The following is a 25,543-nucleotide window of genomic DNA, read 5'->3' as shown; positions in this document are numbered from 1 at the left end:
TGGAAATAAGGACTCCGTCTCCCCAAGCCCTGGCAGGAGGAAGGGCTCGGACTGTGACCGTGAGCTTTCAGGAGTCTCAGCCGGGGGACACTCTGCTTCCGGCCACGGTCATCCAGGCCTCATCAGGAGCTGCCTTGTCAGCGACGGGGCTGCAGCTAACCTAAGCAACGGTGACGGTTTATTTCATTGCCAACCTGGCTGGACCCTGAATCACAGAGGAAATGAGCCTCTTGGCATATGTACTAGGGATTATCTAGATTAGGGATCATCTAGATCATCTCGATGAGGCCAGTTGGGGCGGGGGAGCCACGGTCACTGTGGGCAGTGCCACTCCAGGGGCTGAGGTCCCGCTCTGCAGATAAAGCATAGAGCGGGCTGGGCACCGGCATTCATTGATTGCTTCCTGACTGTCCACACCGTGTGGCCAGCGGGCCTTGACCCCTGCTGTCGGCCTATCATGGATGGTACACTTAGGAACTTTGAGCCCAAATATCCTTCCCTCTTTAAAAAAAAATTTTTTTTAAGACTATACTTTCAGGGATCATTTCTATAGTTCCTTACTAGAGAAGTTTCTCTGACTGTGTAGAGCACTGGAAACCACGAGGAGGAGGCACAGCGTTCTCTCCTGAGCGTGAAGCTGGCGCGGGCATCGCGCGTTGTGACTGCCCGCTGCCATTGATGATCGTTCCCCTCTCCCTGGAGAGGTGGAGGGAGAGAGCGCAGTCTGAGTGGCTTCCATTGTTTAAAAAAAAAATTATTATATTTACTTCTTTATTTTGAGAGAGAAGCAAATAGAAAAAGAGAGAATGGGCACACCAAGGCCCCCAGCCACTGCAAATGAACTCCAGATGCATATGCCACCTTGTGCATCTGACTTGTATGGTAACCGGGGAATCGAACCTGGGTCCTTAGGCTTTGCAGCCAAGTGCCTTCACTGCTAAGCCATCTCTGCAGCCCATATTCTTCCATCTTGAAACTGCTGATTGTCAGGTATGTTATCACAGCAGTGAGAAAGAAAGTAATACAACTAGCAAAGCCTTTCTCCTCATTTTCCAAAAGAGTAGAGAGGAGACGGGCGTGGTGGCGCACGCCTTTAATCCCAGCACTCGGGAGGCAGAGGTAGGAGGATCACTGTGAGTTCAAGGCCACCCTGAGACTCCATAGTGAATTCCAGGTCAGCCTGGGCTAGAGTGAGACCCTACCTCGAAAAACCAAAAAAAAAAAAAAAAAGAGTAGAGAGGGATTTTTTTGTGGAACCAAGTTACGTGTGGGGGCACACCTGTCATCCCAGTACTTGGCAGGCTGAGACAGAAGGTTTATGAGTTCTAGGACAGTTTGAGTCGCAGAGAGAGATGCAATCACTAAAACAAAACAAAAAAAAAAAAAGTCAAAGGAAAACAAAACAGAGCAGAATAGAAAAGAGAAAGAAGCAAGGTGAAGAATGCTCTGTGACAAATACCACTTTTTTAAAAGTGAAAGATGGGCTGGAGAGATGGCTTAGCGGTTAAGGTGTGTTTGCCTGCAAAGCCAAAGGACCATGGTTCGATTCCCCAGGACCCACGTTAGCCAGATGCACAAGGGGGTGCACGTGTCTGGAGTTTGTTTGCAGTGGCTGGAAGCCCTGGTGTGCCCATTTCTCTCACTCTCTCTCTCTCTCACTCTGTCTAATAAATAAAGTATTTGTTAAAAGTGAAAGGTGAGTGCACATGCTCTGTGCCAATGGGTTCTGAAGCTATTTGGAAAGTAAGTTGTGCCTGGGCTGAACATACGTGGATGTATGTTTTTTTTTCTTTTCATTTTTTCCTAAACCGTACAGTGTAGCAACGACTGACATAGAGTTTACATTGGATTAGGTATCATAGGTACTCTGTCACAGTAAGGTTCAGCTATGACATCTTGTGGTACAAAAACCACTAAATATGGGGTGGCTTAGTTTTGACTCCGGCTCTCCTTTTACATGGTGTTCAATTTTGGTCACTTAACTTATTAGAGCTCTCTCCTTATCTATGAAATCTCTATTTCCCAGGGTGCTGAGAAACCCATGTGTTGTCGGAAATGGGTTTTATTACTTAGGACTGGCAATGCCAACTGGTAAGAAATGCAAAGTGGCGTGTTGTTTTTGCTGAGCTCAAGAGAGGGGTTGCTCTGTGCCCACAGAGGAGGGGCCCAAGGACTGGTCTGGAGGCAGAACGAGAGAGAGGGAAAGTGCTAAGAGCCCATCTGTGGTTTCTGAAGGAAAGGAAGGACGGCGGGCAGTAGAGAGAATATTGACATCTGGCTAGGCAGTTTATTTTCCAGTGGATTGCCAGTTGCCAGGCCCTGGGGAGAGCAGCGAAGTGGACAATGGCTTGGGGTGTCCCCACACCCCCATTGAGGAGGTGTCTGGAGTGCATGCTCTTAGTATCGCTAGGGAGACAGCCCCCCACCCATAGTGGCTTGCAAGGCACATATGCCACAGCGGCAGGAGAGAGACCACGGAACACATGGCTGCTATTTTACCACCTCACTTCACGACAGCCCCCAGCATTGACTCTCAATGACTATTCACCTACCAGCTGCCCTCAGGAGACTCCCTGTCAGAGTAAAGAGGATTTGAGGTTCCAATACACGATGAAGGACAAAGATTCAGTCCAGAACATATACCAAAGCTCCCAGCATCGAGCTGGCTCTCCCGTTTCAGCCCTGGAAACATCACCAGGAAACGTGACATTAATTCTGGGCTCAACACGGCACTGAGCACCATAACTAACGCCTTCATCGTGACTCACAGTGTGCGAGAGCCAAAACTTGCCCTCGAGGATTCAAAGATGATGGGGCCATGCACTGTGTTCTGTGGACTGACTGTTTGTACTCTCACCTCACAGTCCATCCTGGTTTCAGGACTCTGAAGAAAAGTCCTATCTATGTTGGATAAGAAAGGCATGCCATGGCCCTTTGGTTGGGAGTTAAGATATTTTTTAAACATTTATTTATTTATTTAAGAGGGAGAAAGAGGCAGAGAAAGAGAGAGGGAGAGAGAGAGAATGGGTGCGCCCAAGCCTCCAGCCACTGCAAACGAACTCCAGATACACGTGCCCCGTTGTGCATCTGGCTAACGTGGGTCCTGGAGAATCGAACCAGGATCCTTCGGCTTTGCAGGCAAATTGCCTTAACCGCTAAGCCATCTCTCCAGCCCAGAGTTAAGGTATTTTGAAAGAAAAAGGATGCAGCTGGGGTTTGGCAAACACAGAGTACCAAGCTCCCAGCATGCAGCAGAGGACAAGCAAAGGAAAATCTAGAGCTGGAGGAAGGGTGAGAGGTCGCCAGGCCCTGCAATGGTACTTCAAGCCTCCTGATGCTCAGGCAGTGCCCCGAGGGCACGGAGCCCATTAGAGACTGGGCTGGGCACCAGCATGTCTGCTGACTGCAGCCCAGTTCACAACTCACCGTGCGCTACTCTGGAGCTGGATGGCCGCTCGTTCGGGAACATTCCAATCGATCGACCAATCAAATAACCAGGAGAGACAGGAAAGCTCAGAAGGAAAATGGAAATCAGCAAAGGAGAAGTAAAAGTCCACCTTCGAGGGCACCCTGCAGGTGCCCATCCAACTGCTCCTTCTCTTCCTGTCCAGCTCTTCTCTCTTTTCCTTAGGCCAGCCCTTGTCTTCCATGTAACCCGGCCGTCAATCCTACCGTGGTGGTTTGAGTGAGATGCCCCCCTGTAGCTTCCTGTGTTTTGAATACATGGTCCCCAGCTGGTGGCAATATGGGAGGTGGAGCCTTGCTGGAGGAGGTGTGCTGCTGGGGTGGGCCTTGGGGTGTTACAGCTAGCTTCCCCTTGCCAGAGCTCAGCTCACTCTCTTGCTGCTTCCTGCCAACTGCTGTGGCAAGATAGGATGCCCGGCGTCTCCCGTACCATCCTGGCCCCTGCCGTCGGGAAACTTCCCCGTGAGACTGTCCTCCATAACAAACCCTTTCCTACCACCAGCTGCTCTTGGTGAGGTGTTTGGTTCCAACAACATCAAGATAGTGACCACAACACCTATCAATAAGTTTTCCATCTCTCAGAGCCTTCTGCTGTCCAAATCACTCCAGCCACTGCACAGCGTTATGGTTTCCACCATGCGCCCCGCACGCTCGCTCCCGGTGTGAACATCCCTGTCAACACAGCTTGCTCACACCCCGACACGCAGCTCATCCTGGAGTATGATCTAGGTACTGTTGCCAGTCTCCTCTGGCCCCCACGGTCACGTTCTTCCAGAACACGGCAGCTGTAGAGTCACGCCAGGCCTTGGGCGAAAGGAAAAGGGGCTTGGTGGAATTTCCATCACGCCCCGTCTCATGTGGGAAGCCTTCAGGAGTGTAGTGTGAAGAGAACTAGGTCAGTGGGCAGGAAGCCTGTTCCAGACAGGAGGGATTTCTTGGACCTAGAATGAACACTCAGGTAGTGCTATTTTTACTCTCTTTCTCTCGTGTGTGTGTGTGTGTGTGTGTGTGTGTGTGTGTGTGTGTGTGTGTATGTCTTCCTCTATATTGTTTCCTTGAGTCTGTGGCTCACTGCGGCCAGAGCTGCTGATTTCCATGAGACCGGCTGACCACCCAGCCCCCGCCATTCTCTGGTCCCTGCCCATGCCCAGGGCTGCGATTCACAGGGTATGCCTGGCCATGCCCGGCTCTTTACATGGGTTCTGGGGTTGCACTCGGGCCTCGTGCTTCAAGGCAAGTGCTCTTACTCACTGAGCTAGCAATCTCCTCGGCCCTTCATTTCTCTTTGTCATCTGACTTTTACAGAGAAGGTGTGTCTGCCTGGCCCCCTCCATGGGGGGGGGGGTGGCACAGTCAGGACACAGGTGGCTGGAACAGCTCACCTTCGGGCATCCCTTCCATTCAAGAAAGACTACAGGGCCGGGCGTGGTGGCGCACACTTTTAATCCCAGCACTCGGGAGGCAGAGGTAGGAGGATCGCCGTGAGCTTGAGGCCACCCTGAGACTACATAGTGAATTCCAGGTCAGCCGGGGCTAGAGTGAAACCCTACCTAGGAAAACTAAAAAAAAAAAAAGAAAACTAAAAAAGAAAGAAAGAGAGAGAGAGAGAGAGAGAAAGAAAGAGAAAGAAAGAAAGAAAGAAAGAAAGAAAGAAAGAAGGAAGGAAGGAAGGAAGGAAGGAAGGAAGGAAGGAAGGAAGGAAGGAAAGAAAGAAAGAAAGAAAGAAAGAAAGAAAGAAAGAAAGAAAGAAAAAGGAAGGAAGGAAGAAAGAAAGAAAAAGGAAGGAAGGAAGGAAGGAAGGAAGGAAGGAAGGAAGGAAGGAAGGAAGGAAGGAAGGAAGGAAGGAAGGGAGCAAAGACAGACTACAGGCAGAGCAAGCCACTATGGCTTCAGCATGATGCACCAACACCTCCAAAGAGGAAGATGAATCAGTTGGTGCCAATTCAAGAGCAGAACCCCAAAAGAGCAAACCTCATCAAGAGTCCAAAGCCAGAGGGTGACTCCCCCCGCCCCCGCCAGGGCCCCTTAGGCTGCAACTTTGCATTTTCTTTGTACTCTCCTGTGGTGCAAGGTGCCAGCTCATTAGTCTTCTCGAGCCTGAGTTTTATTTCAAAAAGGACATTTCAAGGGAGATTTACAAGCCAGGGAATCCCGAGCCGCCCTCCCTCCGAGTCGCTGTCCGCTCTCTCTGCGTTCTCACTCAGGCTGGGCGGCCTTTTCAATCAAGCGCTGGCAGCGAGACAGGGAAAGGGCGCAGGTTCCTTCCTCGGTTTCTTTCTCCGATTTTCACTCTGTGCTCCCCTCAGTGGCCTCCACCTAAAGCAGATACACAGTAGCCCCGAGCTGCAGAGTCCAACGGTGGCTGCCTGACCTGCTAAGTGGCTACTGAAGTTCAGCGGATGTCACGTTGCGCCGTATTTACCCCGCCTCACTCACCCTTTTCTTGGCTATTATTCTGGGATTAGAACCCAGGGCCTTGTGCACGCGCACTCCACCACTGATCTTCAGAACAGCCTTCAAATCCACCGAATGCCCCCTTCACCTCCCTGTCTCCCACACTTGCCAGTCTTCCCAAAGGGTTCAGTCACTCCTCAGCATGTTTTTTTTTTTTAATTTTAATTTTAATTTATTCATTTGAGAGACAGAGAAGTAGAGAAAGAGAGAGAGAGAGAGAGAGAGAGAGAGGGAGGGAGAATGGGCCCACTGGAGCCTCCAGCCGCATGCGCCCCCTTGTGTGCCTGGCTTAAATTGGTCCTGGGGAATTGAACCTGGGTCCCGAGGCTCCGCAGGCAAGCACCTTAAACGCTGAGCTATCTTCTCCAGCCCAGCTCCTGGATGTGTTTTAATGCTTTCTCTACAGTGCTGGGATTATGTCGCACATGTTGTCTAGCCACAGGAGGCTTTTCTGTACTCAATAGGCTCTGGTTATTGGGTTGTAACCAACGGTGATGTGAGCTCATCCATTCAATTTCATGCCGTTGCTCACCAGTATCCAATTTGTAAGTCACCCCTACATAGGGGTGACTTCGTCGCTTCATCGCTTGCTGGTTTGATATAAATGCTAGTTGTTTAGTGTACAGATCTTTTAAAGAATAGCTTCCAGTGGGTTTTTATTTTCAAATTTTTATTAACAACTCCTATGATTATTAAAAAAATATCCCCCCCCAAAAAAAATATCCCATGGGGACTGGAGGGATGGCTTAGCGGTTAAGGCATTTGCCTGCAAAGCCAAAGGACCCAGTTTCAATTCTCCAGGACCCACATTAGCCAGCTGCACAAGGGGGTGCAAGCATCTGGAGTTCGTTTGCAGTGGCTGAAGGCCTGGTACACCTATCCTCTCTCTCTCTCGCTCCCTCCTTTCTCTGTCAAATAAATAAATTAAATTAAATATCTTTTAAAATATCCCATGGTAATGCCCTCCCTCCCCCCACTTTCCCCTTTGAAACTCCACTCTCCATCATATCCCCTCACCCTCTCAATTAGTCTGTCTTTTATTTTGATGTCATCATCTTTTCCTCCTATTATGATGTTCTTGTGTAGGTAGTGTCAGGCACTGTGAGGTCATGGATATCCAGGCCATTTTGTGTCTGGGGGAGCACATTGTAAGGAGTCCTACCCTTCCTTTGGCTCTTACATTCTTTCTGCCACCTCTTCTGCAATAGACCCTGAGCCTTGGAAGGTTCCAGTGGGTTTTTATTTTTAATTCTTGGTCAATACCTTTATTTTCTCTGTTAACAACTGTTTCTTCTGTAATAATGACAGGTGTCATCCTTCTTCCCAATCCATCTACCTTTTGCTTATTTCCACATAAGTACCATGTTGAATAGAAATGGCAATAGCAGGTATCCTAATTTTGTTCCTGGTTTTTAGGGAACTGTTTTTTAAATGGGACTGCTATATATAATTTTCCCATGGCTTTTTGGTGTCCACTCTGTATTGGGTTAGAGAAATGCCCTTCAGGCTGGAGAGATGGCTAAGCAGTTAAGGCGCTTGACTGTGAAGCCTCAGAACTCATGTTCAAATCTCCAGGTCCCATGTAGGCCAGATGCACAGTGACACATACATGCAATGTCACACCTGTGCACAAGGGGGGGGGGATGTGTCTGGAGTTTGTTCACAGTGGCTGAAGGCCCTGGTGCACTCATTCTCTCCCCCCCCCCTCTCTCTCTCTCTCTTTCTCTGTCTCTCTCTGTCTTTCTCTCAAAATAAATAAATAAATAAAAATGTCCTCTAATTCTCAGTTCGTTAAGGCTGAATTTTAATGACAAGGGAGTATTTCACTGGCCTAGTGGCACATGCTGTGATCCCAGCACTCGGGAGAGTGAGGCAGGAGGATTGGTACAAGTTAAAAATCATCCCTGGACACATTACCAACCCTAGTCTCAATAGAAAGTGAAACAAACAAAAAGAAAGGGATGCTGAAACTTTTTAATACTATTTCACTACCTCTGAGACAATAGGTTATTACTTTTATTAATGTGATTAATTATAATAATCATGTTTCAACTGAACTAGTCCTAAAGTCCTGAAATAAATTCAACATGGTCACAATGCATTTTACTAATGCACTGATGGCTTTGATTTGAGAATATTTGATTTGAGCTATTCACCTCTATTTATAAAGGTTGGCCTATAATTTGCCTGTCTTGTTACTTACGTTATTTTGATATCAAGTTTTGCCTCTTTATTCTCTGAAGAGATTTGTATAACATAGGCATCACTGTTTCCTTCAAAATTTATTTGTTATAATTCGCTGTAAAACTATCTGAGCACAGTGTTTTGTGGTGTGTTTGTTCTATTTTATGGGTACATTTAAAATTACTGATATACTTTCATTAGTAGTCTTAGGTTTATTCTTGTGATCCTTTTATTCATTCAATCTTTACTTAACTGTTTTTTATTTGAGTGTGTATGTGTGTGTGTGTGTGTGTGTGTATGCGTGCGTGCATGCGTGTGTGTGTGTGTGTGTGTGTGGAGAAGGGCAGGGCATGCCTTGGTCTTACCACTGCAATGAATACCAGAGGCATGTGCCACTTTTTGCTTCTGGCTTTATGTGGGTGATGGGGAATTGAACTCCAGGCTGGCAGATTTTGCAAGCAAGCATCTTTAACCATCATGCCATCTCCCCTGCCCCTTATGCACTCAACCCTGATAAGCTATATTTCGTATGTATTAGCATAAAGCCAGTCATAGTAATCTCATAGGTTTTAGATACGTATTGTAAAAGGAATTCTCAGATTCTGTTTCTCTCGTTTTGTTTTTATGTGTTCTTTGATTCCCTAAATATGGTGTGTAAGAATAAACTACTTGGTTACTTTTTCAATGAACTAATATTTGTAGTCCTTCCTTCCTTCCTTCCTTTCTGCTTGATTCATTTTGCTCCTGTCTTTACTTATTTCTGCTCCCATAGGACTAACTCATTTAATCTCCATAACCTTTTGCATTAAAGACTTTATTCATTTCAGCTTTTTTTCTTTTCTTTTCCTTTTCTCTTTCTTTCTTTCTTTCTTTCTTTCTTTCTTTCTTTCTTTCTTTCTTTCTTTTTTTAAAGTAAGGCCTCATTCTAGCCCAGGCTGCTCTGGAATTAACTACGTAGTCTCAGGGAGGCTTACAACTCAAGGTGATCCTCCTGCCTCTGCCTCCTGAGTGCTGGGATTAAAGGCATGGCCACCACGCCTGGCAGCATTTTTTCTTTGCTGTACACCACTTGTTGTGTGCAAGAAGTTCAATGAGGTGAGACACATGCTTCAGAATGTGCTCCATCCCTTTGGCTAAGATCAGTATAAAATGTGAACTACTTGTGTGCTTAAAGTTTCCTCTTAAAAAAAAAAAACACAATATCATATCAGCCCTGATAGTCCATGGATAGTGGTATTTATGACAGGTGGACGGTAAATTAAAATATAGAACTCAGTTTACATCTACTAGCTACAAAAATATTGGGGTTTAAAACAAACACACAGAAGAGTGAAAGCAAAAGGAAATCATAGTCAATGAACCTCTTGTTCTGTGCTTCATTAAAAGGACTGAATTTTGTAACTTGGCGTGCAAGATGCCCACATTGGGAGAGGGTTCTTGGTCATGGTCAAATCTTCTTGATGGCTTCTTAAATCTTTTTTTTTTTTTTTTTTAATCTAGAAAGGGGTATTAGGATGCACTTGTCAGCACTTCACTATGCTGGCAATCATTGGATTAATTCTATTAGGTGCAAACTCAAGTCAGAATGTAGACTGGCGAAGTATTCCTCTAGTAATAAAAGAATGCCTCCTTATTTCCAAAAATGTCCTTTTGTTTATTTTTCTTAATTTATTTGACAGAGACAAACAGACAGAGAAAGAGGCAGGGAGAGAGAGAGAGAGAGAGAGAGAGAGAGAGAGAGAGGGAGAGAGAATGGGTGCATGGGTGCGCCAGAGCCTCCAGCCACTGCAAACAAACTCCAGATGTGTACTCCCCCTTGTGCATCTGGCTTATGTGGAACCTGGGAAAGTAAGCCTCAAATCCAGGTCCTTGGGTGTCACAGGCAAGTGCTTAACCGCTAAGCCATCTCTCCAACCCCCAAAATCTCCTTTTATAAAGTCAGTTCTGGCTGGAATTTTATATGGCCACTTTGATTTTCATCTTGATTATTACTCACTTGAAACATATTTTTTCTTCTTCTTACTTTCAGCCTTGCTCTGTGATCCGCACTTTCTACCAGTCAGATTGTTCTTTTCCTGGTCTCTCCTTCACCACTGGGGCCTTTCGCAGTCCTGTTTTCTAGCTTCTGGTGTTCACGGAAGCGAGGAACTCTGATATGTGCGGAAGTTCGTGAGAACAAGTGAGAGCCCTGTGGTCTGCACCCGGAGACGGGGGTGGGGACCAGAGCTAGGAACTATGCAGGATTCCGTCAGCCCAGAGAGTCCAGGTACAGCTAGTGTTTAGTCGCCGAACTGGAGCCGGGAGGATCCTGCTAGAAGGCGCTGGCACGCACAGTTCCTCTGCCTCTGATATTTCTGGCTCCGTGTGGGTGGGGACACGCTACTTGGAACGGAGAAGGTCTCAGGCCCAGAGAACCAACGTGAACCACTGCAGGGCTGATGACGTTCCTTCCTGAAGATGCTTGAGAGACGGTACCCAAGACGCACTTTCTGGCTGTGGTGCTGGCGAGGAGGGCAGAGGGTCTCGGACAAGCCCTGCACTGATGATGAAAACTCCGCTCACAGAGCGTGCTGCTCTTCATGAAGTGAACAGGCCAAAACATGTTCCTTTCCCCAAACGTTTAACATATCCGGAGGGTCCTAATTTGTCTCATGTCCCCAAGAGGGGGGGGGGGGGGGGAAACAGTCCATTTCCCACAGGACACAACTGTGTCTAAATGAATAAAGATGGGGACTCCTGACCTTTAGGGACTCCACTTGTAGGAACAGTAAGACCAACCAGAGGCCAGTGTGCTGGCCAGACATCAGTCTTCAACCATGGGGGGAAATCACCTAAGAAAACACCCCTAGGGACGGCTCAGCACCCCTGACGTAGGCCTGCATGGACCATTTATTTTACTTGGTCTCAGTTTCTCCATCTGCAAAAGGAGAGGTGTGCAGCGGGTCTGAGATCTCTAGCCTCCGTCCATTCTCTAATATCTCTCTGGCACCTTGGGGACCTACCCAGGTGGCAGCATTAGCATTACTGACACTGCTCTGCAAAGTCACTAGTCACTGAACAACGCCTTGTCCTGACGTGTTTTGGAAGAAACACGAATCACTGTCTCATTATGTGTTCTGCTCGTCCGGCAACCTCACCTCCATTCTCCAAATGGGGCTCATCCCGGATGCTGGCTGGGGTCGACCTTTGACTAGAGAGCTCACAGCTTCCTTCCAGCGGCAGAAATGTGCTTCCTTCCTGGAAACTGGTCACTTTCTGAGCTGGGAACATGCGTGCTCTAGGGATCTACTCTATGCAAACAGGGTTTCTTGGAGACGGAGATGAATTACTCCCAGAGAGGACCCAGAAAGTTATAATAACATCCAGAAATTAGCCACGACCTAGATCCTTTTGGAGTGGTTCCTTTGATTTTTTTTGGCCTTCCTATACGACGTTGTCTGCTATGGACGGGTTGTACCTCCACACTGGGTAAGGGGGCGCTCTGGCAGACCTCGTAAATGGCATAGAGAAAGAAAGGGTGACCTAGCATTGGGATGTCTGTGTTACAGGGAAAAGTTGAGCTCTGGGACTGGTGGGGTGGTTCAGTGGTTAAGTCACTTGCCTGCAAAGCTCAACAACCTGAATTTGAGTCCCCAGTACCCACGTAAAGCCAGATGCACAAAGAGATGCATGCATGAGTCTGGTGTCCATTTGCGGCGGCTGGAAGCCCTGGCATACCCATTCTCTCTGTCTGTCTCTCCTCTCTCTGTTTACAAATAAATAAATAAAAAGCTTTAAAAAGAGCTCTGCATGGCTTCCAGAAGCTCACTTATCTTCATGGCTCTATAAACTATAATTACATTATAATTAAATTTTAAATATTTAAGACTTAATAGTTATAATAATTCGTAATTATTAATACTTAAATATCATAATTAAAGTATGATTAATAACCCACGCTTAAGCAACTTCCTAAGCATGTTTGGATTTTGCGTTATTGTCTACGTATTCAATGCTGAATACAGGGACCTGAGTTTGAGGCTTGGGAGAGAGGACACTGGGGTCCTGGAGCTTCTTGGAGCCCAGGTGACCATGACAATGGCAATAGTCACACAGGTCCCACCCCAGCATCACTATGGCATGGTGGACTCTGCAGTGCAGGCTAGCTGGAGGAACCTGTCTGAGCAAAGTCAAGGAAGCTCAGGACAGAGTGTGCTCTAAGTGGGGGAATACGGGTCTTTGTCCAAGGTGGAAACTGCGGAGTGCAGCAGATGCCGTGACCGGTGACTGAGCGACGGGGCCACCCTTGCAATCAAAGTGGAACACTGCCCTACCCACGCATGGGACAAGTAGTGGAAGATGGTGACCCCCCCTAGTGGAAGGTGGTGATCCCCTCTCCCCCCCGCCCTGCCGTATCTGTGAAGGTATCTATGTCAACTTCAGTTGAATGTTAGAAAATCCATGCAGGACGCGTCTGGGTGTCCTGTAGAAAGGACGAGACTAAGAACAAAGTTTATGGAGATCTGCATTTAACACCTCAGCCATAGACACAAGCCCTACAAAGCGTCGTCAACCCAAAGGTGTTTGGGCTCGAACCAAGCATCTCAGACACCTTGAACTCCATGTTAAGTGTCGCCAGCGAGTTAGCTGGATGAATGAACTATGTTACTCCCCTCCCCGTGCCTTCCTTCCTTCTTCACCAACTCGCACTTATTGTGAGGTGAGTACACTTGACTATGTGCTGTGATCTAGGTGTCCTTTAACTGTTTCATGTCCACCCACAAGTCCTTGAAACAGTTAATTTATATATATGTGAAACAGCTTAATGTATATGTATACATTAAGCTGTTTCATATATATATAATATAAATGAAATATATAATATAAATATATAATATAATAAATATAAAATATAATATATATAATATAATATAATATATGGTCTAGATTCCAGGGTGGTGCTATTAAGATTTACTGAAACCTTTAAGATAAGGTTTTGTGGGAAGTCCTTCTGTCTTTTGGGGTGCTCCAACTGTTAATTTCTTTTTCCTGCCTCACACTAGTGTAACCCCTGCCTGACATTATTTCTAGTCCCAGCAGAAGGCAGGTAAGAACCCAAGGACAGTGAGAGAGTGTCACCTCAACGTCATCTGCTTCAAGCTGCTCCCTTGCAGGTCCCGAGTTCTGCTGTCCTGTCACTGTCTTGAATGTGTCTGCGCTGTAAGACCCTCATCTGTCCCCACTCCCTCTTCTGGCTTGAGAAACGATCATGGGTTCCTACGCTCCCACCACAACATGCTCTCATCCATTGACCAAGCCACCGAGGCAGCCTTATGTATGCATTTATTTAAGAGACAGTGTACGTGCGTGTCTACCAGAGTCGCTAGCCACTGCAAACAAACTCCAGACACATGCACCACCATGTGCATCAGGCATACGTGGGCCCTGATGAGTTGAGCCTGGCTCCTTGGACTTTGCAGGCAATCGCCTTAACCACCAAGACATCTGTCCAGCCCAAGGCTGCCCAAACTAAACACGAGCTTCACAAACCTTTCCTCTTTATAAGTTTAGCTGCCTCAGGTATTTTGTGGCAACAGCACAAAACTGCCTAATACATAATGCCAAGTCATTGCTGCCATTGTGGCTACTTGGTACAATCTCTCCTGACCAAAACACGATACTGGTGAAAGGTAACCTGAGCCAGCATAATAAAGATGGTGCCCTCCTCCTGCCTAATGATATGAAAGAGGGGCTGCTCACTGGTCTGGATTTTCTTTTGTTGTTGTTGTTGTTCATTCTTATTTATTTATTTATTTGAGAGTGACAGAGAGAGAGAGAGAATGGGCATGCCAGGACCTCCAGCCACTGCATACGAACTCCAGACACATGCGCCCCCTTGTGCATCTGGCTAACGTGGGTCCTGGGGAACTGAGCCTAGAACCAGGGTCCTTAGGCTTCAAAGGCAAGCACTTAACCACTAAACCATCTCTCCAGCCCACTGGTCTGGATTTTCAAGTGTCAGAACCGCAGAGGCTCAGCCATTAAGGGCACTTGCTTGCAGAACAACAGGTGCCAAGGAACATTTGGGAGAAGGTCAAGTTAATGGTCACCCACCCCCGCCCCAGGAGTTGCTCCCGACCTTCTCCTGGAATGATCCTAAAAGCCTTTGGAATCTGGAGTAGTGGAAATGTAGTATTTCTCTCTGGGGAGAAAGTGCTCCTACCCTATCAAATCTAAACCTCTCTCTCTTTTTTTCAGAGAAGACAGACCCTTTCATACCTGACTGCACTCAGGGATCACCTGAGCACACTTGAATTTCCTCTCTGCCTGCCCCCAGGCCCATGGTGGCAAGGTCTCGAGGTGCCCTGCTCTGAGCTCTTCCCCTCCTGCACCATTTACCTGGGCAGGCAGCGGGGGAGGGTGAAGGGGGCTCCAGGAGGCAGGCAGCCGGGGACTTCAGCTCCAGGCCTCCCTCGGACACGGCTTTGCTGTCTAGATGGAGAGCCGCATAAACAAGCAGTCTCTGTTCTCCATCAGCGTGTCAGCCAGCGCCTGGCACTCGGGGCACAGCAAGCTGGGGGTAAGGTCTCCGTTTACACAGTAGCCCTCCTCCGGGTGCCAGAAATGTGTCCTGTGTAAACACTCGGGGCACCTCCTCCTCGAGGGAGGACAGATGTGCCCACAGGGGAGTGAACACCTTGCTCCTAGTGGCAGAGGATCAGAACTCAGCTTCCTCTAGCTCAGTCTGCAGACGTGCAGGCACACATCCCCCAAGAGACTGGCCTGCAGGGCTGCCCGACCCTCCATCCACTCCCATCGGCTCTGCCCCTGGCCGGCTGTGTGACCATGGGCAAGGCAGTCAACGTCTCTGAGCGCCAGTTTTCTCAAATAAATGATGGAGCAACCTCGTGAGAATCTCTCCTTGCCACTAGGCTTCGAAGAATGAGAGAAAAGTGTGAATCTACAAATGTTAACTCCTCTCCTTGTTCTGGTCTCCTCAGACCAGACATCCCCTACCTGATCACCTCTTGTCCCAGCAAAAGGCAGGTAAGAACCCTATGACAGTGACAGTTGATTGCTTCAATGTCAAGTCTACTTCAAGCTCTTCTCTTGCTGTGGCTGAAACTCTGGTGACTGTTCACTCGTCGGATTTTTTTTTTTTTTTTTTTTTTTTTTGGCTTGATTCTTGACTTGAGATAGCCAAAGGCTTCTGCCTCGGACCTCTGACCCCTCCTGCGCTGGCCTTGGTCTTTTGGAAAGAGGCACCAGTCATTCCCTGACTAACTTCCTACAGTCCTTCTTGGGACCTTAGCCATTCCCCTTGAGTCACCTTATATTCCAGGAACAACGGCAGTGTCAGAAACATGGACATGTTTGTGTCTCTCCGCTGCGTCAGAATTCAGTGACTCATTCCCTGAACGTCACCCAATAGTCCCAGTTTTCCCGGGAAACACAGGCTCTTTTCTTCCAACTTTGTAACTCTCAGATCACACACACAACACACAGCAAAATCTGTCTGTCTGTCTCTCTATCTTTCTAGTTATCTATCTATCTATCTATTACTAGCTATTTATCATCTATCATCTATCTATTTATCTATCTCTGGTTATCCATTTATCTATCTTTCTATACCTAGCTATGTTTCATCTATCCATCATCTATCTACCATCTCTAGTTATCTATCTTTCTATCTCAAGATAAGCATTATCTATCTTTCTGTCTATCTCTAGCTATGTATCATCTATCTATCTATCTATCTATCTATCTATCTATCTATCTATCTATCTATCTATCTATTTTTCTATCTCTAACTGTGCATCATCTATCAATCTATCTTCTATCTATCTATCTATCTATCTATCTATCTATCTATCTATCTATCTATCTATCTATTTGTCGTGACCACCTCGACCAGCAAGAATGACGCGACCCGAGAGCTCTTCTTTAAGCAGTTTATTCAGGAACCTTGAACACTCTGACCCGGGGAGAGCCGACCCACAAGCTAAGTAGTCCTGCGCTAGCCAGCCCTAGTGAGCCACGTGGCCCATGCAGATAGGTCCACGATGAAGGAAGCAGAATTAGTTAAGCAGCCTCAGCCAAATAAGGACTTTTTTATCCCAGAGAGCGCTCGCTATCGGGCTAGCGGAAGGCGGAAGCCAACGCCATCTTTAGGGCGCGGCACATCGCAGCTCTCCACATCTATTTTTCTATCTCTAACTGTGCATCATCTATCAATCTATCTTCTATTTATCTATCTATCCATCCATCCATCCATCCACCCACCCACCCACCCACCCATCCAGATTACAGAATGGCTCCAAAGGGTTCAAAAGGCCACCACGGAGCAAACTCCAGGAGATCCTTATGGAAGATGCAAGCAAAAGCAGAGGCTGGTGTGGTCTCCGAGGCTCTCAAGGGGTTAGTGAATCCCACGGGGTGGCCGGGGGAGGGGGGACTGCTGGAGGCAGTAAGGATGAGGGCAAACTGCGGCCCCTGGAGTAGTCATGAGTTCTCTGCTTCCGGATCCCTCGACGGGCACAATAAGAGATCAGACAGGGAGCCGTTGCCCCTCTTACTGGGCCTCAGGTGAGGATGTCGCAACCCTTCCCCGGGTCTGCCGTGCTTGCTAAGTCCTCAGGCTTGATTTTGTTTTTCTGGCATGGTTTTAATATGCTCACGCACACTCACAGTCCCCACCTTGATAACTTATAGGGTGGCACCCTTTTCACTTTTTAGGAAGGTTCTTTCTCAGTCCGTGTCTTATGATGGCATCAGACAGGTGGCGATGGAAACATAGCCATCAAGGTGAGAGCGACCCTGCCTCCAAGTCTGCACTCAAAATGCCGTCAAGCGCTGCTTTGTGAAACTGAGTCTCCCAGGGCGGGGCACAGCCTGGAAAACCTCGGGGTTTACTAGGCGCAGAGTAACTTGGGGCCGGGGGACCTCAGCAAGGACTGATCGGCCAATAGCTTTACAGCACGGGACTCAAGCAAGGGACAAGCGTGCGTGGCAGAGTTCACCCAGATGGGGCAATTTCCCATGGTGCTGAGACTGCAGCCCCGGGCAGGAATCGTCACCTCTGGAGAGCCGTGTTCCCTCGAAAGATGACAACTTCTTTAGACCACCATGAAGAATCAGCACTGAGCCCATGATCAACCAGGCCACACCTTCCCCAGGCTGCTTGACTCCGCCTTCCTCTTGTCCCCTCTCCTAGAGAGCATGTCACTCCCCCAAGACACACTCTGGGTCACTGGACCCTGCTTATCTGTTTCTCTTCCCATTGCGGCCACCCCGAATACATCTCCCCCGTTCATTGTTGCGTGTCCTTGACCGTGTTTAAAACAGGGTCTCAGGAAGCCCAAGCCAGCCTCAAACTCTCTCTCCAGCTGGGGTTAGCGTTCAACTCCTCCTGCCTCGCCCTGCTCGGTATTGGGATTGCCAGCGCTGTGTGCCACCGCGTCCGGCTCATTTTTCTCATTAATGGGCATAATGAGGACGGATGGGGGGCTGCGCCTAGCCTGTTGAGGCTGCTGAAAGGTAGGCTTTTGCAAACTCCAACATGCCAGTTATATTTTCCAAACCCAAGTGGGGACTCCTCTCTTCTTTGGCCCGTCCTCTCCGTATCTGGGCTTCCCATTCAGGTCAGTTGACTGCTCAAAAGAATGACTGAGTGAATGAGCCAGTGCCCGTGTGCACGACGGAAACTGACATGATAGATAGCCTCCACATGGACTCCCCGGTCCTCAGCTCCGCAAGCCTCATCCAGGCATACAAGAACAGAGCTGAGGGCTGTATGGATGGCTGAGTGGTTAAGGCTCTTGCCTGCAAAGCCAAAGGACCCAGGTTCGATTCTCCAGGTCCCGTGTAAGCCAGAAGTACAAGGGGGTGCATGCGGCTGGAGTTCCTTTGCAGTGGCTGGAGGCCCTGGTAGGCCCATTTTCTCTCTCCTTCTCCTCTCTCTCTCTCTCCCTGTTTCCCTCACTCTCTGAAATAAATAAATAAATAAAATTAAATTTTTTAAATGTCATGGGAAATTTTTGCTGTCTCTTGTTTTCATAAAAGAAGCCTTGGGCTGGAGAGATGGCTTGGCAGTTAAGGTATATGTCTGTGAAGCCTAAGGACCCAGGTGCAATTCTCCAGGTCCCATGTAAGCCAGATGCACATGGTGGCGCATGCATCTGGAGTTCATTTGCAGTGGCCGGGGGCCCTGGCGTGCCCATTCTCACTCTCTCTCTCTCTCTCTCTCTCTCTTCCTTTCTCTGTCTCAAATAAATAAATAAAATAGAGAAGCCTCATACAGGTGGATTTTGCACAAATAGAGTCCCCCACAGCGTGATGCGTAGAAGGCAAGATGACGCTTCCCAGGCGGGCAGCTGTGGCCTGGGCAGTGCTCTTGCTGCTTGCCGGGGCTGGCTGGGAGCCCCTCCGCCTATGGGCAGGCCAGCCTGGATGTGAGCACGTGATGCACAACTATGTCGGAGCCTGTTCCTCTTGGTTTGCTAGAGTGCCCTGCTAAACGTTAGGAACTCTGCAACCCAGGTCACATCCGGTCAGGACCCTGAAGTAGCCCGCAGTGGGAACCTTCCCAGGGACACCCACAAAGGCTCCGGATAGGGATTTCTCCTGGAGAGAGCGGGTTGCTAAGCATTCACCAACAGCCATTTGCCGTGCTGTAACCAGGCAGACATTAGGCTCAGAGATCATTGAAGGAAGAACCCCACCTCCTGTTTCCGTGGCAACACCTCCTCCCTCTCGTCCTGGGACCCTGTCAATCACTCATGGAAGTTAAAAGGCTTGGGCTAGAGAGGTGGCTCAGTGGTTAGGGCACTTGCCTGCAAAGCCTAACGAGTGAGGTTCAATTTCCCAGTACCCACATAAGCCAGAGTGGCACATGCATCTGGAGTTCATTTGCAGTCACTGGAGACCCTGGCCTGCCCATTCTCCCTTCCTCTCTCTTTCTCTCTCTCTTATCTCTCTCTTCTCTCTGTATTTCTCTGCTTGCAAATAAATAAATTAAATATTTGTTTTGAAAGAAAGACTACTAGGCTAGAGAGATGGCTTAGCTGTTAAAGAGCTTGCCTGTGAAGCCTAAGGATTCATGCTCAATCTCTCTCCAGATCCCACGTAAGCCAGATGCACAAAGGTGAGGCAAGTGCAAGGTCGCACATGTACACTAGGTGGCGCATGCGTCTGGAGTTCTATTGCAGTGGCTGAGGCCCTGGAAGGCCAATTCTCTCTCTCTCTCTCTCTTTCCCTCTCTGTGCCTAAAAATATAAAAATTAATAATAATAATAATAATAATATAATAAAAAGGACTACCCCTCACCTACAGACATGCCAAAGAGGTGAAGGAATAGTTACCCGCTTAATGAGATAATGTACTGTACCCCTGTTGTTCATAGGTCCTTGCGGCTGAGCCTGACTGCTTCTCTGAGTTCTAACTCAAAAAAAAAAAAAAAAAAGAATCATAACTTCTCCTTTCTTTCTCTTCTTTGGGTGCCTAAGCATGACACCTCAGGACTTGTACACCTTTATAGTCTCAGCCCCAAGCCCCTGATTCTGCAATCCCCCCCCCCTCTCTTTTTCTTTTGGGGCACCTCCCACTCTCCGGAGTCTTTTCTGTGTCTACCTGAGTGAAGTCTACGTTAGTCCCCCCTCACCTCCTTGTCTGCATTCCTTAATGCTTTGGTGCGCAACTCAAGAACCCTAGTCACTCAAGCCCCGGCCCATCTGGGGCCAAGAGAGGCTCGGGCACACTCAACTCCCAAAAGACGTGCCGGTCCCAGTCCCCCTCCAGTGCTTCCGGAAGCCAAGATGCCGTGGGTCCTTGGTGTGACCCCAGCTCTTGGTAAATAGAGGGGCTCCCTTTTTTGCTTATAACTTTTGTGTACGCAGTATATAAGGTGTGGTGTGGGTGTGTGTGTGCATGTGTGTGTGTGTGTGTGTGTGTGTGTTTGTATATACACGTATGTGCAGTTGAACTCAAGTGTGCAGAGGCCCCAAGAGATCATCTTGTGTCCTTTATCTACAGATTTCTTGAAGCAGAGCCTCTCTTGTCATGCGAAGCTACGGTTTCAGGAGCTCCAGCATTTTTCCAGTCTCTGTGGCCCACCGGACATGCCCAGCATGGCTATACCCAGATGTCTATGTGGGTGCCAGGCAATGGAACGCAGGTGGTCTTGGACCCGTTCATGGACCCATACTTGAGGGAAGTAAGCCACCGAGCCCTATTTACATGTGTGATTAGCATACGAAATAATGAGTTTCATCATGATATTGTCATACGTGCATGTCATGTTCATTACCCATTGTCCTCTCGTGGCCCCTTCCCCCCTTCCCACTCATCCCCTCCCTCCCAAATAGCACTTTCTACTTTCATTTCATACACACATACGCGCACGTAACACATAAGTCTGGAAGATTCTGCATATGAGATAAAAACATGCAACATCTACCTTATTTCCCTTAACACGATGACATTCATTTCCATCCACTTTCCTCCAGACGCCATGACTGTGTCTATATCAACCACGCATTCTTTATCCAGTCATCTGTTGGCGTCTAGATTGATCCCGTATCTTGCCTCTTGTGAATAGTGACTATTGAATCAATGTGCATGTGCAAGCGTCTCCATGGCCAGGAGCGATGTAGCAGAATCATATGGTCATTCTGTTTCTGTTTCTGTTTCTGTTCTTTTGAGGACTCAACAGAGACACACACTGTCTACCCTTCAGCCTCACAGGCAGACATACAGCCTGTTAAGCAGGAGGGAAACGCGGAGGAAAACTAGCCAGGAAAGGCTATCAGTGGCATGACGTGGATCGGTGCTGAGTCCTGCGGAGGAGCTGAGAGCCAAGGAGAGCCAAGAGCATCATTTTTTTTAAGACTTATTTTTATTTATTTATTTGAAACAGAGAGAGATAGAGAGTGCGTGAGAATGGGGGTGTTGGGGCCTTCTAGCCACTGCAAGCAAACCCCAGACTCATGTGCCACCACGTGCATCTGGCTTACGTGGGACCTGGCGAATCGAACCTGGGTCCTTAGGTCTCGCAGGCAATCACCTTAACTGCTAAGCCATCGCGCCAGCCCTGAGAGCATCATTTCTAACGGGCTGTAACCGCAGCCTGGGTAGCAACAAATAGTGGATATCCTTTCTTTCATACTTCCGGAAGGCAAAACTTTGAATCAAGGCTCCAACAGGGCCATGCTCATTGCAGAGAATGCGGAGAGAGCCCTTGCTTGCCTGCTCCAGCTCCTGGTGACCTGGACATCCACAGTCACTGGGCCTTTTAGGAGGATATGTAATATATAATATGATATAAGCTGGTCGCATCTCAAGATGATCCATGGAATGGCGTCTGTAAAGAGCCTGTGTCCAGACAGGGGCATGTTCACGGGTTCCAGGGGTCAGGATACTATCGATGGGTACTGGGGTCTGGAGGGGGCGCTTATGGAGGGGATCCAGAGCCTCAGGCCCCAGAACAAAGAACTGAGCAGCCACGCGCGCACACTTACGGCAGACGCAGAGAGTGTTTATGAGGAAAAGCCACATTCTGAGGAAGCAAGCTGAGCTGCAGCAAGGAGAGAGTTCCGCAGCGCAAACAGCTCAGATGCGCAGAGGACAGGCTGGGCTGGCACCCAGCGCAGGCTTTTGAGTTATTGGCCCAGCTGGGCTTCCTCACGCTCACGCCCCACCTCACCCATCTCAGGTCTGTGAGCATCTTCACACATCTCCTATCTTGCTACCGTCCTGAAGCCCCACCTAAGGCTGTGCGTGGTTTTGTAATGAGCTGCACGTCTCCTTCAGACACTCGGCAGTCAATTCCTGTACCTCCCTACCAGAGGTTGCTTTTTATCATCAAAGGCTGGGCTGGTTCCCAGCCCTCTTCTTTGTAAGCTTTTTCCTTTATTTATTTTTTTAATCTTTTAAAATATTTTATTTATTTATTTATTTATTAGAGAGAACGAGGCAGAGAGAGAGAGAGAGAGAGAGGGAGGGGAGGGGTGCACCAGAGCCTCCAGCCACTGCAAACGAACTCCAGATGCATGAGCCCCCTTGTGCAGCTGGCTTATGTGGGTCCTGGTGAATCAAACCGAGGTCCTTTGGCTTTGTAGGCAAGCATCCCACCACTAAGCTGTGTCTCCCAGCCCTATGGTTTTATTTTTAGTTTATTTATTAGAGAGAGAGAGGGAGGGAAGGAGAGAGAGAGGGGGAGAAAATGTGCTTACCAGATCCTCTAGCCACTGAAAACTCCAGATACATGTGCCACCTTGTGCATCTAGCTTACATGGGACCTGGAGAATCAAACCTGGGTCCCGAGGCTTCATAGGAAAGCGCCTTAACTACTAAACAATTTCTCCAGCCCTAAACTTATTCTTTTCATGTGCGAATTTTGCAGCCTTTAGACGGAGTGGTCTGGACATCATTTTTAGTCTTACTCTCAGGATGCTGGGCACTGCATTCAAACCCATTGCACCAAATGATCAGTATAAGCAATGGATGGAAGCTGGAATTGTACGCAGGCCCTCTGGATTCTGCACCAAGGCATCAACAACACTGACAATGGGGGCCTTCCCACCTCTTTAACACCCCTGGACCATCACTCACCTCCATATGTGTGTGTGTGTGTGTGTGTGTGTGTGTGTGTGTGTTTCAAGGTAGGGTCTCACTGGAACTCACTCTATAGTCCCAGGCTGGCCTCCAGCTCATAGCTGTCTTCCTACATCTGCCTCCAGAGCGTTGGGATTAAAAGCGTGCACCACCACGCCTGGCTAACTTCCTTTCTCTGCAGCCAATCTTTGGTCCTCGGGCCTAGAGAGACATTTCTCAACCTTGAGATTCTTGCAGAAACAAGGAATGAGTACCACAGCCAGCCCAGTCTCCAAGCCTAGCCCAGCCAGCCCAGCACGTGTTGCTTGCTTCCCTCTAGCCTGGGCTCAGAGCTCCTCCTGGAAACCAGCCCTGATCAGCCTAGCAGGTCAGGTCCGGCAGTGGTAACCAGGGTACGTTGGGTCAAGTTCCACCCTTCTCACCAGAAGTTGAAGTTGTGAAGAGGCTTTAGAACTGAGCCAGAACTTGACCTGTCAAAGCCTCTTTTTCCTTAAGCATAAAGCAAAGATGGCCATCCTTGACCTACATAGTGCCCAGGACAGCGTAAGGATTTACAGTACAATGCCGTCTGAATGCTTGGCACATTGTAAAGAATAACAGTGGAGTGCTGGAGAGATGGCTTAGCGGTTAAGCGCTTGCCTATGAAGCCTAAGGACCCCGGTTTGAGGCTCGATTCCCCAGGACCCACGTTAGCCAGATGCACAAGGGGGCGCACGCGTCTGGAGTTCATTTGCAGAGGCTGGAAGCCCTGGCGCACCCATTCTCTCTCTCTCCCTCTATCTGTCTTTCTCTCTGTGTCTGTCGCTCTCAAATAAAAAATAAAAAAAAAGAAAGTGTGGGGGTGGGGAGGGAGGGAATTACCATGGGATATATTTTATAATCATGGAAAATGTTAATAAAAATTTAAAAAAATAAAATAAAAAAATTTTTTAAAAACTTTAACAAAAAAAAAGGGGGGGCTGGAGAGATGGCTTAGCAGTTAAGCGCTTGCCTGTGAAGCCTAAGGACCCCGGTTTGAGGCTCGATTCCCCAGGACCCACATTAGCCAGATGCACAAGGGGGCGCATGCGTCTGGAGTTCGTTTGTGGTGGCTGGAGGCCCTGGCGCGCCCATTCTCTCTCTCTCTCTCTCTTTATCTGCCTCTTTCTCTCTCTGTCTGTCGCTCTCAAATAAATAAGTAAAAATAAAAACAAACAAAAAGATCATTGTAAAGAATGACAGTGGAAAGAGTAAGGCAGCCTGAACCTGCTTTGTTTCAAGCCGTACATACAGACCTATGTGCCTGCACACACGTACGGGCGCACACGCGCACACACACACACACACACTCTCTCTGTCACTGTTGCTATTATCACTCCAAGCCTGGGGTCCCCAAGTCCTAGTTCTGTTGGTCATGATCTCGCTGCGTGCTTGTGAAGCCTCGGATCGGTGTGGCTCTCGAGCGGGGCTGCAGACAGCTTTCCCTTCTCCTCATCTCTGGAAGAATCCAGGGACTCTCCAGGGTCGTGGGCTTTTAATATAAGACAGCTCACTAGCTAGGAGTGGTGGCGCACGCCTTTAATCCCAGCACTCGGGAGGCAGAGGTAGGAGGATTGCCGTGAGTTCGAGGCCACCCTGAGCCTACAGAGTGAATTCCACGTCAGCCTGCACCAGAATGAGACCCTACCTCAAAACACCAAAATAAAAAAATAAAAAGAGAGAGAGAGAGAGCCTGCTCACTGGTAGCATTTCCTCTCCAGCAAGGAGGGCGCTCTGTGTCTCCACCCTTACAATGTCCCCAGGACAGCTGCTGCGAAGGTCACTCACCAGCCGAGCCCCCTTCACACCTGCCAACTCTCTGCATCTGCTGGGCAGAGGGAGATGAGCCCGTGAGGCTGCCTGGCAGCCGGATGTCTGTCAATGCTGATGTGATTCTGCCACGGCCTCCCTTGGCCCTCTGGCTAGCCAAGAGCCCAGGCACTCTGGTTTGCTAACCCTCCTTAGTCCCATGTTCAAGGACAATCCCAATCCCACTTGCTACCTCGGGAGAGCGTCTGCCTTCCTGGCTGACAGTCATCCAAGGGTTGGGAGGAAGGGGCTGGATGTGCCATGCATTCCACGCAGTTGTAACAGAAGAGAGGCCAGTGGCCGCCTGAGCTTCTGGAATCTACTGTAGCCCGGGAGCAGGGGACCCAGGACCTACTCGCTGTCACGACGAGACTTTGTGACTCTGAGCTACTTAACCTTACCTCTTTGGACTTTGGCTCCCTCTTCTGCAAAGATATGAAGCTTAGATCGGATCATTTCTTTGTCGTTGTCCTGCCCTGACTCGTTGAGGTTCTCCTGGGCCCTGGATGGGTCCCGAGAGGAGGCAGTCATGGGTTCCTGGGCAGAATTGCTATGCTTGTAGGAAATCCCTCTGCTTTCCCACCGAGCCACCACCACCACCAGACTCTGCTCCCCACCGGCAAGCAAGGCCACCCCAGCAGCCAGCAGCAGGAGGGCCTCTAATCCAACTCACTTCCCACACGGACTACCTGCCGCTTCCTTCCTACAGGCTGAAGGCTCTGCCCTGTACTTACCACTTGACATGCGGGCCCCAAACTCTGTGCTGTCCTACCTGCATTTCTGACCCCTCAAGCTGTAAAATCAAAGTCCCCACAATGCCCCTCACCCCCGGGGCAGCTGACAAATCTTAGGGACACACATCTGCTGGTTCAATATAAAGAAGACATCAAGGAGGAGGGCAAAAGGGCACAGAGCCTTCATGCCCAGGGTGTCTTTGTGTCCAGCCACCCCCAAAACTCTCCAGGCCCTGTCCACTCAAGAGCCTGTGGATGAAGGTCCCATTATACAGGCATGATCAATGTC

The 25,543-nt window shown here is 48.7% G+C and overlaps 1 non-coding gene across 1 annotated transcript; it reads left to right on the top strand.

The window, feature by feature from the left end:
- The first annotated feature begins 522 nt into the window (after positions 1-522).
- LOC123456500 lies at positions 523-733 on the top strand. The gene has a single exon (XR_006634575.1). It is a non-coding gene; the product is annotated as a small nucleolar RNA U3 (small nucleolar RNA).
- Positions 734-25,543: the final 24,810 nt, after the last annotated feature.

Source organism: Jaculus jaculus, chromosome 23 (assembly GCF_020740685.1).
Source record: "Jaculus jaculus isolate mJacJac1 chromosome 23, mJacJac1.mat.Y.cur, whole genome shotgun sequence".
NCBI classification, from domain to species: domain Eukaryota; kingdom Metazoa; phylum Chordata; class Mammalia; order Rodentia; family Dipodidae; genus Jaculus; species Jaculus jaculus.
The sequence above is the reverse complement of the archived record's forward strand: the minus strand, read 5'-3'. Positions and strand labels throughout refer to the sequence as shown.